Source organism: Vombatus ursinus, unplaced genomic scaffold (assembly GCF_900497805.2).
Source record: "Vombatus ursinus unplaced genomic scaffold, bare-nosed wombat genome assembly UNPS02014801.1, whole genome shotgun sequence".
In the NCBI taxonomy this organism is placed as follows: Eukaryota; Metazoa; Chordata; class Mammalia; order Diprotodontia; family Vombatidae; genus Vombatus; species Vombatus ursinus.
In genome coordinates this window covers 7,355,716-7,375,078 of record NW_020954579.1, presented here as the reverse complement: position 1 = coordinate 7,375,078, position 19,363 = coordinate 7,355,716, and the positions used below count along the sequence as shown (strand labels likewise).

The following is a 19,363-nucleotide window of genomic DNA, read 5'->3' as shown; positions in this document are numbered from 1 at the left end:
AAATCCTCCTGTTTGTCTTGGTCTCTCTGCTCTCTTTGGCATATTTAAAAAATTCTTTACCTCCCTCTCTCCTTCCCTCTCTCTATCTTCCTGTCTGTCTGTCACTAACTACTAACTTTGACCAGTAAAAGCTTTCTCCTAACAAATAAGTATAGTCAAGTAAAACAAATTAGCTCGTTGCATCTATGTCATATCTCATTCCGAAGCACAGGGTTACATTTTGAAAGAATTCATCTTAAAAAATGTTTTGAAGAATTGTAGTTTATATTCTCTTTACATATTTAGTAAAGTTTTTAGCTTACCAAAGGAGAACTAATATCAACTTTGGAGATTATTGATTGTTTTTTTCTCCATTTTCTTTTTTCCTCAATTACATGTAAAACAATTTTAAAATTGTTTTTTAAAATTTTGAGTTCCAAATTCTCTCCCTCCTGTATCTTCTCCTTGAGAAGGCAAGTTCTTTGCCATAAATTATACATGTGAAATAATGCAAAACATTTCCTTACTGGTCATGTTATAAAAGAAAATACAAACAAAAAAAAACCAAAATACCATCTGCATTCAAACTCCATCACTTCTTTCTCTGAAGGTGGATAGCACTTTTCATCTTTAAGTCCTTTGGGATTGTCTTGTATCATTGTATTGATCAAAATAGTTACATCATTCACAGTTGATCATCTTACAATATTGCTGTTACTGATACAGTGTTCTCCTGGTTCTCCTCACTTCACTTTGCATCAGTTTATGTAAGTCTTTCCAGGTTTTTCTGAATGTATCCTGCTAGACATTTCTTATAGTATAATAATATTCCATTACAATCATACAACAACCTATTTGGCCATTCCCCAATTGATGGGTATCCCCTCGATTTCCAAATATTTGCTGCCCCAAAAAGAGCTGCTATAAATTTTTTGTACATGTATGTCCTTTTTCTTTCTCTTTGATCTCTTAGGGGGTACAGACCTAATAGTGATTATTGCTGGGTCAAAGGGTATGAACAGTTTTATAGCCTTTGGGCATAGTTCCAAATAGCTCTTCAGAATGATTACATCAGTTCATGATTGATTGTCTTTTACTTATGCTGTAATTCTTTGATTTAAGGTTCTTGGAAAAGAGAATGTCCCTAGAAATAATATAAAAGTACCTCTCCTTATAGTGTCATTAAAATATTTTTCATATTCAGGTCAATTAGTGTTGTTTGAGAAATGTGGTTTTTCTACTCAACTCCATTTGAGAATGCTGTAAATATTAAGTTTCTGTGAAGGAAACCCTAAGAGAAAAGGAAGACATGAATATTGTAGTTTTTAAAACTGTGTTTTGAAAGTCTTACAGAAGCTAAAATATAATCCAAAGTCATACAACAGATATATTTTGTTGCTCTTCATATGCCATCTGCAACAGCATTGGAATTTCTCTTGTTCAGTAAGTTCTAGCTGAATAAAACCTTACATTTGTGTTAGTTGCAGTTTAACAAGTTGATTAAGACATTTAACAGTCATGTCCAACTCTTTGTGACCCCATTTGGGGTTTCCTTAGCAAAGAGACTAGAGTAGTTTGCCACTTCTCCAGCTCATTTTACAGATGAAAAAACTGAGGCAAACAAGGTTAAGTGATTTGCCCAGGGTCACACATCTGAGACTAGATTTGAACTCAGGAAGATGGGTCTTCCTGACTTCAGGCCTGGCACTGTATCCATTGTGCCACCTTGTGACTCCCAACAAGATGATTAGTCAGTGTTTTAGACACTCTGCTATTATATTAGTATACCGTTAAGTTCAAGTTGAGAAATAAAAGCTTTTGCCTTGCTTATTAGTCCCAGTTTGTTGCCAGGTGGCTTCCCTAGTTGGTTCTGTTTTGTGCATCAGTAGCTAAAGTCCATTTTGAGGCTACACATGCATAGTGAAGTTAAGTACAGTATGCAGCCTTCTAGAAATTACAATATTAGTAATAAGAGTTAAATTTATGTGGTGCTTACTATATGCTAGATACTTTACAAATATCCCATTTGATCCCTACAGTAACCCTGAGAGGTAGGTGGTATTCTTATTTTATAGTTGGGGAAACTGAGGTAATTAGGTTAAATGACTCGCCCAAGTTCACTCACTTAGTAAGTAGCTGAGGTCAGATTTAAAATTAGGTCTTCCTGCCTCCAGTGCTCTATCCACTTTACCTACAAATATACACAGTGAGTCAACCTTTATATTTTTGTAGCACATATGTACATATACACATGTAATTGTTTATCTGAAATTGAAATATGGAGAGAAAACTTTAAAAGACAATGTCATATCTATCGTGGTCATTGATAAAAGGCTATATAGCTATTGTTTCACATTGTCCTTTTTTTCCCTAGATCTGTTTTTTTTTTTTTGCCCTTCTGAGGTTTTGCCTACCTAGATTACAAGGTTCATACAAGAGGTGGTGCTACTTACTGCTATTTTAGTTTGTAGATTGATGATTTGAATTGTTGACCTATTTATGAATTTGGTATAGCCTGAATAGTTTTACTAAAGAATATGTATGTGCACACACACATATATGTATATATGTGTGTGTGTGTGTATGTGTCTATATATATGTGTGTATATATTTTATGTGGGTTTTTTTGTTTGTTTTTGTTTTTTTGTAATCCTGGCCTAATAGAGGGAGAGAGCTGGTCTCAAAAGAGTCAGGAAGATCAGGATTCAAGTTTGGCAACACATACTGACTATGTGACCCTGGGCAAATCACTTAATTTTTATAGTGCCCCAGTCAGTTCTTTTATACTTTCAGAATAGGTGCTGATGCTCAGTGGAGGGAGTTTCTGATCTGGTTACTAATAGTATGCTTTTAACATAAAGTTTCCCAAGAACACATCATGATGTATAAGTGTAGTAATAATGACAACATCACTAATTTTGTGGAAATTCATTTGTGGGATTCTTTATTACCATATTTAATTTGTCAGGAGACATTATGGAGTAGGTGATGGTTCTCTAAGTGTGGTCTGGGGGTCCCTGAGACTCTTTCAGGGGTCTTCAGAGTCAAAACTCTTCATAATAATAAGACATTTGCTTATTAAAATACTCTTTTCTTTTCCAACTACATATCTGTGAGATTGGATTTTCTTCATATACTTCAACTAAAACAGCAGATTGCATGCAGAAGCAGGTATGAGAGGTCTTTTAAGCCAGACATTAAAAATATTTGCAGATATATGTAAAACAATGCCACTGTTCTCACTAATTTTTTTGGGGGGGGAATACAGTGATTTTTCATCAAAGTATGTTATTTACATTAACATGTAATAAGCTTATTATTTAAAAATGAATCTGTTTAAAAATTTTATGTTTTAATTTCTAATATGATAAATATAAAAAACTTTAAACCCACATAAACAAAAGCCCTTTGGGGTCCTCAGTAATTATTAAGGATATAAAGGGGCTCTGAGACCAAAAAAAATTTAAGAAGTGCTGGGTTAGGTATGGAGTACTGACCTTTAGAGTGAGAAAGAGTTGGATTTAAATCCTACTACTGTAACTATGTAGCTTCAGACCAGGCAGTTAACTTCTTTTTGCCCCTGGGCAACCCTCTAAGACTATAAGTTATATAATCCAAATAGAAATAATAATAAAAGAAAAACAATTAAAACTGAATGCAGTGAAATGGTAATTACCAAACTTGGCTCCAAAGAAGAGATATGGGAAGACATCTTTTTCCTTTTTCTTTCGGAGGTAGGGAACTATGAATTTAAAACATGGCAATTTTAATGTCAGACTAATTTGTAATGTCAGTCTTGGTTAGTTTTGCTGATTTTCAATTTATTACATAGGATAGCTCTGTAGGTGGGGTTGGGGGTCAAGGCTGCATTGGGAAACATAGTTGATTAAAAAAAAAGATACTAAAAAGACTATATACTGCAGAGTTCTTTCCACTCCCTCTACCCCTCCCCTTCTTAAATCCAGTGATGTTGGTCTCCTTGTTTTTGACCAAGATAACGTGTGTGTATATTTTCTCCCAATTACATGTTGAAACGATTTTTAAACTTTTTTTTTTTTAAGGTTTGAGTTCCAAATTTTTGACACTGAGCATTTTCATTGGCTATCTCCCATGGTTGGAATGCTGTCATGCTCTCCCTCCTAACTTCCTTGACTTCCTTTGAGTCTCAGCTGAAATCCCACCTTCTACAGGAAGCCTTTCTCAGTCCCTCTTAGTTCTAGTGCCTTCTCTTTGTTGATGATTTCCTATTTATACCTGTATATTGTTGTATATAGTGGTTTGCATGTTGTCTCCTCCCATTATGTTGTGAGCTCTTCACAGTCACAGAGTATGTTTTGCCTTCTTTGTATGCCCAACTTTTAGTACAGTGCCTTAGGTGTACATAGTTGTAGTTGTGTTTAATAAATGTTTATTGACTTGACTGACTCCCAACCATAGCCAGTTGAGGAACTTATTTCCAGATAACTGCATCTACTTTTATTCTACAGCACTCTCCTTCTCAGGCCCCTCCTTTTCCTGTGCACACTACCAGTCTTCCTCATTCTGTGCCTTGTTGATGGCTCTGAACATCTACAGTAGCAGCTGCACTGGTGCAGTTGGGAAAATTCCCCCTCCCCCCATCACCTCATCAGAGCTCTGGGGCATCGATTAATGAATAAGAACGCCACCTTCCCACTTTTCATTTGGGGCAGAACAGAGTAGATTCCAAAGAATAAGCAAACATGGTTCGGTCATGACAGATTGAAGATCTTACTACTTTTTCTTTCCCTCTCAAACCCACCTCTCTTTCAAACTTTACTACTGTTGTCAAAGGCACCACTATCCTTCCAGTCACCAACATTTACCACTTCATTGTCCTCCCTCACCTCAAATATCCAGTGACTTGCAAAATTTCAGTTTCTATCGGCATATGTCTCCCATCCATTCACCTCTGTCTCACTCACCTACCACCCTAGGTTCAAGTCTGACCTTTGGTGTTCAAGAAGCATAACATAGGCAGTAGTAAAGGAGGAAAAGGAAAATTAAAACAACACAAGAGTCCAGAGAAGAGTGATTGAATATGGGAAAGCAAAGACCAGAAATCCCAGGCTTCATCAGGGAAGGATGGATGAGCCCCAAGGCTAAGTGATTAGGTCCATATGGTGGGTTCTGCCTAATCGTTGTAGTTTACAGAGGCTATCTTGATGTAAAGAATATATGGGCCAATTTTCATTGCTATAACCTGATTACTATAGCTTTGACCTTTTCTGTTTTTCAGAACTGCTAAAGCCCACAAAAATTGTTAGCTATTGACTTGCCTTTCCCTTTGTTTTTCCTTCATACCATGAATAGGAAGCTGGTATACACCAGAAGAAAAAAAAGAGCAGAACTGATGGTTGCCAGCTTTTGCTTCTTTAAAAGAAGGCATACTTCTTACCCTTTAATCAATAGTTATAAACTTGATATAGTGATATTCCCCCTTTTTATGGAAAAAATTTCCGTTCTTTTCATAAAATGATATATATTAATCATATTTTAGCCAAATAAGATGAAGAATTTATGACCATTTTAACACCAACCATCTTAAACATAAAAATAGTATATCAGATACTTGTTGATAAATTCTTTTATAATTTTTACATATATAACAAACCATAATATTCATGTGCTAGATAAGCTTATTTTTGGTGCCAAAAGTTCCTTAAAATGTCTTTGATATTACTATTCATAATTCAGGCTCTAATCAAGTTTATTTTGCTTTTATTATAACTAGAAGACCCTGTTTTACCCACATAAGATATTATGAATAGTTGTAAATTTTGTGTTGCTGTATTTGGTAAACTAGAAAATTCTATTTATTCATAGCCAGAATATAAGATTATCAGGTTCAATTGCTTTATTTTTTCTTCGATGTGAATTCACCTTTTTCACTTTTGATGCTGGTCATTTTTTTTTCTCTTTTAAAAAACCAAGTTAACTGATGGCTTTTCTGTTCTATCCCGTTCTCCCCCCCCTCAATAAAAAAGCACCTACTTTTATTTATTAATTAATTATGTATATTTTTGCTTTTAGTTTTGATCATCTCTCATTTGATTTTTTTTCAGGATGTTTCTTTTTGGTGTTTAATTGGAGGTTTTAATTTGTTCTTTTTCTAGGTTTTTGTTGTTTTGTTTTTTAATTGCATGTCCAGTTTGTCAGTCCTTTTATTGATGAAAATGTTTAGAGAAGCAGATTTTCCCAAAAGTACTACTTTGGCTATATCCCCAAATTTTGATATATTTGTTGTCTTATTGTTATTAACTTTAATGAAATTATATAGTGTATCTGTGTTTTTTTCTTACACTCATTCTTTAGCATTGTCGGTTTCCAATTAATTTTTAATCTTTACTTCATAGACTCTTACTATTTTATTGCAGTATGGTCAGTAAAAAATTTATTTGTGAGGTTTTTAATGCCTTAATACATGGTGAATTTTTGTGAAGGTACTGTGTACTGAGAAATATGTATTTTCCTTTCTATTCAGTATACTTAAGAGGGTTATCATATCTAACTTTTCTGAATTTTACTCAGGTTCTTCATTTCTTTTTCACTTATTTAGTTTACTTTAAAATTAGATTTATTTAGGGTGAGAGTGGTAAATTGAAATTTATCATTATTAATGCATTTACTGTCTATTCCGTCCTATAACTCATTTAGCTTTTCTTTTAAGAATTTAGATGCTATGCCATTTGGTATACATATGTTCAGTATTGATATTAATTGGGTATGGTGCTTTTCAGCAAAATGTAGTTTCCTTGTTTATCTCTTTTAATTCTGTTTTTGCTGTGTTCTTTCTGAGATCATGATGTTACCCCTGCATTTTTTTACTTTGGCTAAAGCATAATTAATTCTTCTTTAGCCATTCTGTGTGTATTTGAGTGTGTTTCATGTAAACAACATATTGTTGGATTCTAGTTTCTAATCCAGTCTATTATCCTTTTGCATTTTATGAGTGAGCTTATCCTATATACATTCACAGTTATAATTGTTAATTGTGTATTTCCCTTCAGCCTATTCTCTTATACTTTTCCTTCTCTTTGTTTCCTGCATCTCCATGAAGCTTTTGTTTTGCTTCTGACTAATCCCTCCTTTAATCTACCCTGTCTCTTATTCCACTTTCCCTTAATATGCTTTCCCTCCTGTTTCCCTGCTGGATGAAAGGTATTTCTGTAGTGTATATGTGTGTATTCTTTCCTCTTGTGACCAGTTCAGATATGAATGAGATTCAAGTGTAGCCTTCTACTTGTTCATCTCAAATAGGTGAGATAATTTCTCTCATTCCTTCTCCTTTTCACCCCACCCCCAGTGTATTCCTCCTTTTCTCTTTTTATTCTTTTAAAATTATCATCAAAACATAACAGAATCCCACTCTCTCTGTCTAATTAGACTCCTTGATGAAGATAGAGCTTTAAGGGGCTATGTGTATCATTTCCTCATATAAACATTGTATATTTGTTTAGTCCTTTTTGATTGCTTGCTCATATTTACCTGTTTATGCTTCTTTTGATTTCTGTGTTTGTAGTTCAGATTTTCTATTCAGTTATGGACTTTTCATTAGGAATGCTGGAGCCAGCTCTTACTAGTTTACAAGAGCTAATTTATTTTTTATTTTTTTATTTTTTTGCTTTTCTTAAAAAATTTTTTGACAAGAGCTAATTTTTAAATTTTCAGTGTGAGCACTTAACACCTTGGAAATTGGCTAATGGTACATTATCAGGGCTTGATTTATTGTTTGATTGTGTAGACTTAAGAAAGTAATGGAGAAAATGTTAATGTTTCAAAAGATTAAACTTAAAAGTGTATAATGCAAACATTTTCCTAGCCTCTCTGCCCCCAACCCCTCAGCCAGTTTTAGATATTTACTAGTATATCTCTTGTTTAGAAGTCCTTTTTCATTAAAGGTCCATTTTTCCCCTTGTAGGATTATACTCAGTTTTGCTGAGAATAAGTTATTCTTACTTGTAAGCCTAGATCTTTTGCTTTTTGGAATATCATATTTCATGCTCTCTGCTTCTTTGTAGTGGAAGCTGCCAAATCTTATGTGATCCTGACTGGCTCCTCAAGACTTGAATTCTTTCTTTCTGGCTGCTTGTAGTATTTTTTTCTTTAACTTGGAGGTTCTGGATTTTCACTATAGTGTTCTGGGCGTTTTGATTTTGGCTTTTCTTTCAGGAAATGATCAGTGGGTTCTCTCTATTTCTACTTTTCCCTCTAGTTCTAAAAGATATGAGCAGTTTTCTTTTATCATTTGAAATAGGATGTATGTTTAGCTTGGTTTTTGGTCATGGCTTTCAGGTAGTCCACTGATTCTTAGAGGATCTCTCCTCATTTTGTTTTCCAGATCAGTTGCTTTTGCCATGAGATAACCTTACATTTTCTTCTATTTTTTTTCCAGTCTTGTGACATTATTATTTTTTGATGTCTTGTAAAGTATTAGCTTTCTGTTTGGTCACTCTTAATTTTCAGGGAGATATTTTCTTGTACTTCCTGTTCCAAGTTATTCTTTTTCTGTCTTTGTTCCATAGCTCCTCATTCCTTTCTCATTTTTTTCCCCTCTGTCAGTCTCAATTGGTTTTAAATACAATTTTTTTAGCTCTTTTTTTTATCTGTTTTATCTCTTCCAAGAATTCTGGTTGGACTTTTTCCAATCTGTATTTTACTATGAGGCTTTGCTTTGGATATTTTGGAGTCATTCTCCTGGTTTTGTGTCTTGAGCTTCCCTGTCACCATAGTATCCCTTTATAATGTCATCTTTTTATTTGTTTACTCTTCAAGTCTGCTTCTTGACTTTAGACTTTATTTTAGTACTGGGCTCTGTGTATTTCTGATGGAAATGTCTGTGCTGAGTTTCTGTCCTCATGGCTCCTGATGCTTTTTTATAGGGCATTGAGTTTTGTATTATTCTAGGATCTCATGGACAGCTCATGCCGGGGACCTGCAAGCTTTCAGGGCTTCCACTGTGATGTGATTGGAGTGAAATGGGTGCTTGCAGCTTTTCTGGTCTTAACTCTGTTAGTCTTGACTCAGGTTTGAGTCTGGGCAGAGACACCTCTTGACATGTCCTTGATTGGAATTTACAGTAGACAGTGCTACTGAATTCAAACCACTATCAGCTTGCTAGGAGGTTTTGCAGATTCATAGTGACAGAACTGCAGGCTTCCCTTTGGTCTGTGATTATTGTCTTGGTAATTCTACTTTAGACTTCAAACTGGACTGGAGGTTGGAACTGAGTCCCTGCTCTGCTCCTGGGGTCAGAGTCATAACATCTCGTTTGCTTCTGAATTCTTTATTTAGTACATAGCTAGGGTTTGTGAGAGCTGATTGCTCTTGTCTCTGCCATGCCTAGGCACAGGCCCCTTCTCAGGCTGCTCTGGATCTGTGACCCAGCACTGGGGAAGTGAGCGACAGATGGCACCTGTTTCTACACCTTGTGTTAGTTCATGGATCCCTTGGGATCTCTTCCTGTCCCCATATACAGCTTCATTTCTCTTTTAATTCCTGAAAGCTGGACTACTCACCTGGCAGCACTCCTGGCCAGACCCTTTGCCCAGTGTCTGTAGGCTTCTGTTTTGTCTGCTTATTGACTTGAACTGGAAAAATGACTACTCGGTTTTTTTTCCTTGAATTTCCAAGTTAAGATCTGGTTTGGTGTCTGTTCTAGATCTTTGTGGAGAAGGTGCAGAGGGGCAACTTTTTGTACTACTTTATAATTTTGATTTTCTCCCCCACCCACCCCATTTCTTCCTCTTTTTTAAAAAAAATTAATGTATTTATTTTTTAGTTTTCAACATTCACTTCCACAAGATTTTGAGTCCTAGATTTTCTCCCCATCTCTCCCCTTCCCCCACCCCAAGACAGTGTACATTCTGAATACCTCTTCCCCAAATCTGCCCTCCCTTCTATCACCCCACCCCTTCTTTTATCCTCTTCCCCTTCTATTTTCCTGTAGGGCAGGATAGATTTCTATACTGCATTGCCTGTATATCTTATTTTCCCAGTTGTATGTAATAACAGTTTTAAACATTTGTTTTTAAAACTTTTGAGTTCCAAATTCTCTCCCTTCTTCCCTCCCCACCCACCCACATAGAGAAGGAAAGTAACTCGATATAGGTTATACATATGTAGTCATGCAAAACACTTCCATAATAGTCATGTTGTCAAAGACTAACTATATTTCCCTCCATTCTACCCCAACTCCCCCCCCTTATTCTCTTCTCTCCTTTGACCCTGTCCCTTCTCAAAAGTGTTTGCTTCTGATTACCCCCTCCCCCAATCTGCCCTCCCTTCTATCATTCTCCCCCCCCATCCCCTTCCTTCCTGTTTTCTCATAGGGTAAGATAGATTTCCATACCCAAATGAATGTGTATGTTATTCCCTTCTTAAGCCATATCCGATGAGAGCCATTTCTTCCTTTTTTTAAAAAAAAAAAAAACTATTTTCCTCAATTACATGTAAAAACAATTTTTTACATTTTTAAAAAAAATTTGAATTCAAAATTCTCTCTTTTCCTCCCTCGCTTTCCCTCTCCTTGACATGGGCGATCTGATACGGGTTATACATGAGAAATCATGTAAAACATTTCCATATTAGTCATTTTGTGAAAGAAAACTCAAAAGAAAAAAATAATAAAGAGAAAGTAAAAAATAGTATGCTTCAGTCTGCATTCAGACTCCATCAGATCTTTTTCTATAGGTGAATAGTATTTTTCATCATGAGTCTTTTGGGATTGTCTTAGATTATTGTATTGCTGAGAATAGCTAAGTCAGTCACAATTGTTGATCATATAATGTCACTGTTACAGTGTATAATGTTCTCCTGGTTTTGCTCACTTTACTCCATATCAGTTCATGTAAGTCTTTCCAGGTTTTTCTAAAATTATCCTGCTCATCATTTCTTATAGCACAATAGTATTCCATTACGATCATATACCACAGCTTGTTCAGCCATTCCCCGATTGATGGCCCATTTCTTTCTTAAGACTTTTTTTTAAAAGGCTTTTACTGTGCTTAGCTCTTAAAACGTACGTAAATATTCTTGAGTTCAAACCACTAGGCACAGATGCACAACTTTCAAGAGTACTGAAAAAGTGTTGGTTGTTACAGTCTGTGATCTTTGAAAGGTAAAAGGAGAAACAAGAAGTTCTTCAAGACATGAGCCAGGCAGATACTGTCCTGATTTTTCTTATCTTAAATTTTTTTCTTTTATTTTTTATTAATTTATTTTGATTTATCAGTAATCACTTCCACAAGCTTTTGAGCTTTAAATTTTTCTCCCCCCCCACCTCCCTCCCCAAGACAGCATGCAATCTGATATAGGCTATACATACACATTACTATTAAACATATTTGCACCTTAGTGATCTTGTAAGGAAGAATTAGAACCAATAGGAGGAACCACCAGAAAGAGGAAAAAAAATAGAACAGAAGAAGAAAATAGCAAATAGTATGCTTTGATCTGCATTCAAACTCCATAGTTTTTTCTTTGGATGTGGATAGCATTTTCCATCATGAGTCTTTTGGAGATATCTTAGATCCTTATGTTGCTGAGAAGGGTTAAGTCTATCAATATTAGTCATCGCACAACGTGACTGTTACTGTGTACAACATTCTCCTGGTTCTGCTCACTTCACTGAGCATCAGATCATACAAGTCTTTCGAGGTTTTTCTGAAGTCTGCCTACTCATCGTTTTTTATAGCACAATAATATTCCATTATATTCATATACCAAAATTTGTTCAGCCATTCCCCAATTTATGGGCATCCTCTCAATTTCCAATTCTTTGCCACCACAAAAAGAGCTGCTATAAATATTTTTGTACATGTGGGTCCTTTTCCCATTTGTATGATCTCTTTGGGATACAGCCCTAGAAATGCTATTGCTGGGTCAAAGGGTATGCACATTTTTATAGCCCTTTGGGCATAGTTCCAAATTGCTCTCCAAAATGGTTGGATCGTTTCACAACTCCATCAGCAATGCACTAGTGTTCCAGTTTTCCCACATCTTCTCCAACATATATCATTTTCCTGTTTTGTCATGTTGATCAATTTATTATCTTAAATTTTTAAAAAAAAATGAAAATTCACATTATTTCCTTTCTCCCTCCCTCCTTATTGTGCTGATAATTTACAGACTTTATTCTTTTTGAAAATTGTAAGGGTTTAAGAAGAGTGAGAAGGAAAGAAAATGGAGGCACCTATTATAGACAGCCTTTTCTAGAAGGTTAGCTACAAAGAACAGAAAAGATAGGGGACTTTAGTTAGTGGGAGATAATGAAACGATCAAGTGAGGGTCTTTTGAGGGTGGAGGAGACGTGGCATGTTTGTAGGAAGTAAGGAAGTAGCTAGTAGACAAGGAGAGATTTAAAATAAGTGATAAAATGAGGATGATAGAGGAAGCAATCTTTTGGAGAAGATTGGATGGTGCAGTTAGAGGGGTGAGCCTTGTTAAGGGGTAAGGATACCTCTTCATGTAAGACATGAAGGAAGAGAAAATGTTTGAAGGCAACTGAGTTACAAGATGAGGAAGAGGGGAGAAGGAACTCATGGCAAATGGCTTCAATTTTTCTCTGTAAAATATTAGTGTTCTCAACTGGGGGGTGGGGCATGAGAGGTTTGAGAACAGATGAAAAAATTTGGAAGACCTGTTGTAGAGTATGAGATATAGTTAGTTGATAAGGGAGCTAAAGTAGGATTGCCTAGTATTGGTGAGGGTCTAATTGAGGTTGTACAAGTAACATAGATTTGTAGTAGACCAGATCAGAATGGTTGAGTGATTTTCTCCACTTTAATTCAACTGCACGTGAGTAGGAGTAAAAGTGGTAGATAATGATGGGAGTGATCCAAGACTGATGCTTGGTAGGGTACATTCCACTCACTTAGAGGTTCTGATCCATAGTGTTTTTAAATCTATAAAATAAAAAGTTCGGATTAAAAGATCTTTAAAGTTCCTTCTATGACTTTCTGTACCTTTATGTCAGCTTATGCTATTTAACAATGGATTCATCCATCATATTTTCAGATGGTGACTGTATGATAAATTTTACCCATAAAGGCAAAATTTATCACAGAAATGTTTAAGCATTTTTATGAAATGAAATTTTTTGAATATGCTATAGAGCTAAGCTTAGATGGAATTCTGAGGGTGGATATGAAGAAAAAAAGGCTGCTACCTTTGTTTATCATTTTTGTAGTACAGACCATTTTTGAAAAAGGTGTTTCTGAAATAATTGAGAAATATAGAATCATCAATATAAGAACTATTGTACATTTCTTATGTTTGCCTGTATGTGTGGCTTAATACATTTCTAATGATTTACTCATGGAAATGAATTCCAGCTTGAGGTAAATATATAGTTCTGAGTTTTAAGATTCTTTCCATGAAGCATTCTAGTATTGCTTGTCTTATTCAACTTATAAATCTGACATTAATTCAGTTTTCATTTTAACATTACTATTTAACGTTGTGAATGCTAATTCTTGGATACTTACAAATGACTAATACATAAATACTGAAAGAATCCATTGATTTGATATTGCAGTGAATACCAAAAGAGGCAGTAATGATTTTCTATTTATAAAAAATGAATTGTCCGTTTTACTTTGGAAATCTGACCACCTGTGTTTACTGTACTTACTGTATTAGTAAATGCACAGTATTAAAATGCTCCAGATGAAAGCAGTGTTGGGGTTTGTAACATTTTGAGTAAATGTTGTTGTGTAGATACTTAGAGAATAAGCAAATTTAATACTTGGTTTCTAATTTAGGAGTGCATATGTTTAAAAAAAAAAGTGTAGACAGTTTCAGTTTACATATTTTTGGTGGCCCAGTACACATTGTAGATAGCAAGGAATTGACATGTTTCAGGTCAGGTATGGAATTTACTAGTTAATTGTCTTAATTATTTTTGAGGTTGTGAATGGAATTATAATAAAATTCTGTTCTGTAACACCCATGAAATAATGATAAAGCATGATAAATTTTCACACTTGGTTAAACAAGATTGAAAAGCAATTTTTATCATCTTTATTATAGCTGGGATACGTGTAGAAGCAGTTCATTAACCTAAAAGGTGTAATCCCAAGTCATATCTGCTTTTTATGCATGTGAAAACAGAGCAGTTGTTAGATTTTTTCTAATAAAAAAAAGAAAAAAAGTCACCAGTTGTGTGCTTTTGAAATTTTTTTTTTGACTGTTTGTTGGGAAGACCAGTACTGGTGGCATGTGGTTTTTGTAGTCTGTCTGTTATATTTATAAAGTACTTGTTTTAGGGCCTCAGTGTCTTTGTTTATCATCACAAATCTATTACGAGTATTTTTGTACATTTATACCTTTTGCTGTCTGTAACTTTCTTGAAGCATATTGATATTTTGATGTTTAAAAGCATAATTTCCTCCATTTTCTTGAAAGCAATTCTAAGCAAAGAAATGAACTTGATTTTTATATTCCTGAATGGGTCTTCACTGTATGTTGACTTAAAGCTGGTGTTTGTGAATTATGGGTTCTAGTGCAAATTCTTTGTAGTATTGTTGCTGTGAGGAAAGAGATGGAGCTATTTATGAGTAAAACACTGGTATTCCTGTAAAGAAAAGACATAAAGGCTTTTGAACACAGTGTTGGTGTATTATAGAAGAGACATTATACTTGATACATGCCCTCTTGAATTAAAAGAAAAGATCTCATATATACAAAAACATTTATAGTCTTTCTTTTTGTAGTGGCAAAGCATTGGAAGGATGTTGGGTACACATTTATTGGGGAATGGCTAAACAAATTGAAGAGAGTGTGTGTATATATATATGTATATATGTAACAGACTGTTATTGTACCATAGGAAATGATTAATATGAAGAATTCACAGAAACTTAGGAAGACTTGTATGAACTGATACAGAGCGAAGCAACTAGAACTGGAACAATGTGCATCATGACCATGATAATATAAAGGAAAACAATGTTGAAAGCTATAAAGTATAATCAGTACAGTGACCAGTTGTGACCTGATGGTGAAGCATTTTTCCTGCCTTTGGGCAAAATGGTAGTAAAAAACAGGTATGAAAGAATGGATGAATTCATCCTTGGCCAATGTTGATTTGTTTTTGTTTTTATTTAATTTAATTTATTTTTAAGTTACGTTTTAAGTTTCAGACTCTCTAACTCCCTGTCAGGCCCTCTTGAGAAGCTCATCATTTGACTCAGAGGGGGTGTGTGTGTGTGTGTGTGTGTGTGTATGAAACCATACTATGCACACTATTGTTTATCAGTTATTTCTCTGGAGGTAGGTTGCATCTGCCTTTATAGGTTCTTTGTAGTTGAGTTGAGTATTTGTAATATTCAGAGTAACGTAGTTGTTCATGATATTCAGAATAAACTTGGAATAAACTTGTTCATAGTTACTCTTCTAACTATTGCTGTTACTGTATCCAACATTCTCTTCATTCTGCTTATTTCACTCTTTATTATTTCATTATTTCTTTCCATGTTTTTCTAACATCAACCTGCTCATCATTTCTTACAGCACAGTAGTATTCCATCACAAATCACATATCGCAACTTGTTTAGCCATTCTCCAGTCGATGGGCATCCCCTCAATTTCCAGTTCTTTGCCACCACAAATCGAACTGGTATAAATATTTTAGAACACATAGTTTCTTTTCATTTTTCCTTGATCGCCTTTGGGTACCAGACCTAATAGTGGTATTGCTGGATCAAGGGATATACACAGTATATTCTTTGGGCATAATTCCAGATTGCTCTCCAAAATGGTTGTATCAGTTCACAGTTCCACCAGCATGTATTAGTGTTCAATTTTTCCACATCCTCTCCAGCATTTGTCATCATCTTATCATTTTAGCTGATCTGATAGGTGTGAAATGATATCTCAGAGTTGTTTTAATTTGCATTTCACTAATCAATAATGATTTAGCGCATTTTTTTTTATATGACTATTTAGAGCAGGCCTGCACAACATATGGCCCGCCAAATGATTTTGGGTGGCCCATGAAAAATGTAGGATTGCCACTGCTGCACACTCTCCTGTTTGTCACATGAGCTCCTGGAACCAACCTTTGTCAGTCGTCTCTAGTCTAACCTATCTGCAGCCGGAAGAAGTTGAGCCTATTTTAATTCTGGCCCCTACCTACTGCCAAGTTGTGCAGCTCTGATACAGAGCTTTGATTTTTTTTTCCAAAAACTGCATGTTCATATCCTTTGACCATTTGTCAATTAGGGAATGACTCATTCTTATAAATATGACAAAATTCTCTATGTATATAAGATATGAGACCTTTATCTGAGAAACTCTGTAACAATCCCCCCCCCGTTTTCTATTTTCCTTCTAATCTTAGCTACATTGGTTTTTATATGTACAAAACCTCTTTAATTTAATAAAAATTATCCATTTTACGTTTTACAATGCTCTATATCTCTCATTTATTCAAAAATTCTTCTTTCTGATAGGTAATATAGTCCATGCTCTTCTAATTTACTTATGCTATATCCTTTTATATCTAGGTCGTGTGTCCATTTTTTTGCCTTATCTTGGTAAATGGTGTAACATATTGGTCTATACCCAATTTCTGTCAAACTGCTTTCCGGTTTTCCCAGCAATTTTTACCAAATCGTGAATTCTTATTCCTGAAGCTTAAATCTTTACATTTGTCAAACACAAAGTTACTTTAATCATTTACTACTTTGTATTGTATGTCTGCTTTGTTCTACTGATCCACCTTTTTATTTCTTAGCCAGTACCAGATAGTTTTGATAATTACTGCCTTATAATATAGCTTAAGATGTGCTACTGTTAAACCTTTCTTTACCTTTTTTAAAAAATTCTTTTGATATTCTTGACCTCTTGCTCTTCCAAATGAATGTTAATATTTTTCCTAGCTCATTAAAATAATTTTTAGACAATTTAATTGTGATGGCGGTGAATAAATTAATTAGTTTATTTATTAATAATTATAAAGCTAATCAGTTAGTTTAATCAATTAATAATGAATCAGTTAATAATTTTATTATGTTGGCTCTGTCCACCCATAAGCAGTTAATGTTTTTCCAATTATTTAAATATGACTTTATTTGTATAAAAATGTTTTATAGTTATGTTTGTATAGTTCTTGAATTTGTCTTTGCAGGTATACTCCCAGGTATTTTATATAGTCAACAGTTATTTTAAATGAGGTATTTCTTACTATCTCTTCTTGCAGGGTTTGTTGATGACATATTGAAATGCTGAGGATTATGTAAGTTTATTTTATATCCTGCTACTTTGCTAAAAATATTAATTGTTTCAGCTAACTTTTTAGTTGAATCTAAGATTTTCCAAGTATATTGGCATGTCATCTGCAAAAAGAAATAGTTTTATCACCTCATTGCCCGTTCTTCTCTTACTGCTGTTGCTAGCATTTCTAATACAGTATTGAATAATATTGGTGATAATGGGCATCCTTGTTTCACTCCTGATCTTATTTGGAAGGCTTCTAGCTTATCCCCATCACAAATGATGCTTACTGAGGGTTTTAGGTAGATACTTCTTACTATTTTAAGGGAAAAATCCATTTATGCCTGTGCATTCAAGTGTTTTTAATAGGAATGAGTGTTATATTTTGTCAAAAGCTTTTTCTGCACCTATTGATGATACAACTTTTGTTGCTTTTGTTATTTATATAATCAATTAATTATGTTAATAGTTTTTCTTAAGTTAAACCAGACCTGCATTCCTGGTATGAATCTCACTTGGTCACAATGTATAATCTTTGTGATCTGTTTTTATAGTCTTTTAGCTAGTATTTTATTTATGATTTTTTTGCATCCATATTCATTAGTAAAATTTGTATATGATTTTCTTTCTCTGTTTTTGCTCTTCTTGGTTTAGGTAACAGCGCCATATTTGTTTCATTTGGAGTTTGTAGGATTACTTCTTTGCCTATTATTCCAAGTAATTTATTTAATGTTGGAATTAGTTAATCTTTAAATGTTTGGTAGAATTCATTTTTAAATCATCTGGTCTAGATGCTTTTTTCTTAGGAAGCCCATTTATGGCATGTTCAACTGCTTTTGCTAAAATAGATTTATTTAGATATTCAGTTTCCTCTTATGTTAATATAGGCACTTTATATTTTTGTCAATATTCTTCCATTTCACTTAAATTGTTAAGTTTATTGGCATATATTTGGGCTAAATTACTTCTAATAATTGCCTTGATTTCATCTTCATTAGTTTACTCACCCTTTTCATTTTTGATAGTTGCGATTTGGTTTTCTCTCTTTTTTAAATCATATTAGCCAATGGTTTATCTATTTTATTGGTTTTTTCATAGAACCAATGTTTTTCATGAGTCAGTGGTTTTCACATTCAACTTTATTAATATCTTTAAATTTTAGGATTTTCAATTTGGTGTTTAATTGGGGATTTTAAATTTGTTCTTTTTCTAGTTTTTTTAATTGCATACGCAATTCACTGGTTTGTTCTATCTGTAAGCATTTAGAGATAAACATTTTCCTCTGATTACTGCTTTTGCTGCATCCCATAGGTCTTAGTATGTTGTCTCATTATCATTACCTTTAATGAAATTATTTATTGTTTCTATGACTTGTTCTTTAACTCATTCTTTAAGATTAGGTTATTTAGTCTCCAGTTGATTTTTAATCTGTGTTTCCATGGTCCCTTATTAAATATAATTTTTATTACATTATGATCTGGAAAGGGTGCATGTATTTCTGATTTTCTGCATTTAACTATAAAGTTTTTATGCCCTATTATATAGCAGTTTTTTGTAAAGGTACCATGTACTTCTGAGAAAAAGACATATTTCTTACTATTCTCATTCAGTTCTTTCCAGATATCTATCATATCTAGCTTATCTAAGATCCTCTTCATCTCCTTGACTTCTTTCTTACTTAATTTTTGGTTAGATTTATGTAGTTTTCAGAGGGGAAGGTTGAAGTCGCCCACCATTAGAGTTTTGCTATTTATTTCCACCTGTAACTTATTTAGCTTTTCCTTTAAAATTTTGGATTTTACATGCATTTGGTGCATGTAGATTTAGTACTGATAGTACTTTATATTCTGTTGTATCTTTTATCATAATGTAGTTTCCCTGTTTGTCTATTTTAATTAAATCTGTTTTAGCTTTACCTTGTCTGAGATCATGATTGTTACCCTTGCTTTTTTTTTTTTTTGCATCAACTGAAGCATAATAAATTCTACTCTAGCCCTTTATTTTTACTCTGTGTGTATCTCTCATTTTTAAATGTGTTTCTTGTAAATGACATATTGTTGGACTCTAGTTTTTAATTCTGCTGTTTTCATTTTATGGGTGAGTTCATCTCATTTAAAGTTATAATAACAAATTGTGCATTTCCCTCCAT

At 34.0% G+C, this 19,363-nt stretch overlaps 1 protein-coding gene across 7 annotated transcripts in view; it reads left to right on the top strand.

Annotated features, from left to right (window-relative positions):
• GPATCH8 (G-patch domain containing 8) overlaps nt 1-19,363 on the top strand; it is a 120,205-nt gene that overhangs the window by 2,228 nt on the left and 98,614 nt on the right. For 5 of the 7 annotated variants that reach the window (XM_027873384.1, XM_027873380.1, XM_027873382.1 and 2 more), the window contains exon 1: nt 14,828-15,044. The exons of 1 other annotated variant lie outside the window; for it this stretch is intronic. The gene's annotated coding sequence lies outside the window, so the exon portion shown is untranslated. Of the gene's footprint in view, nt 1-14,827; nt 15,045-19,363 lie in introns of those variants that run through there. One more of the 7 variants, XM_027873385.1, reaches the window with a different exon arrangement.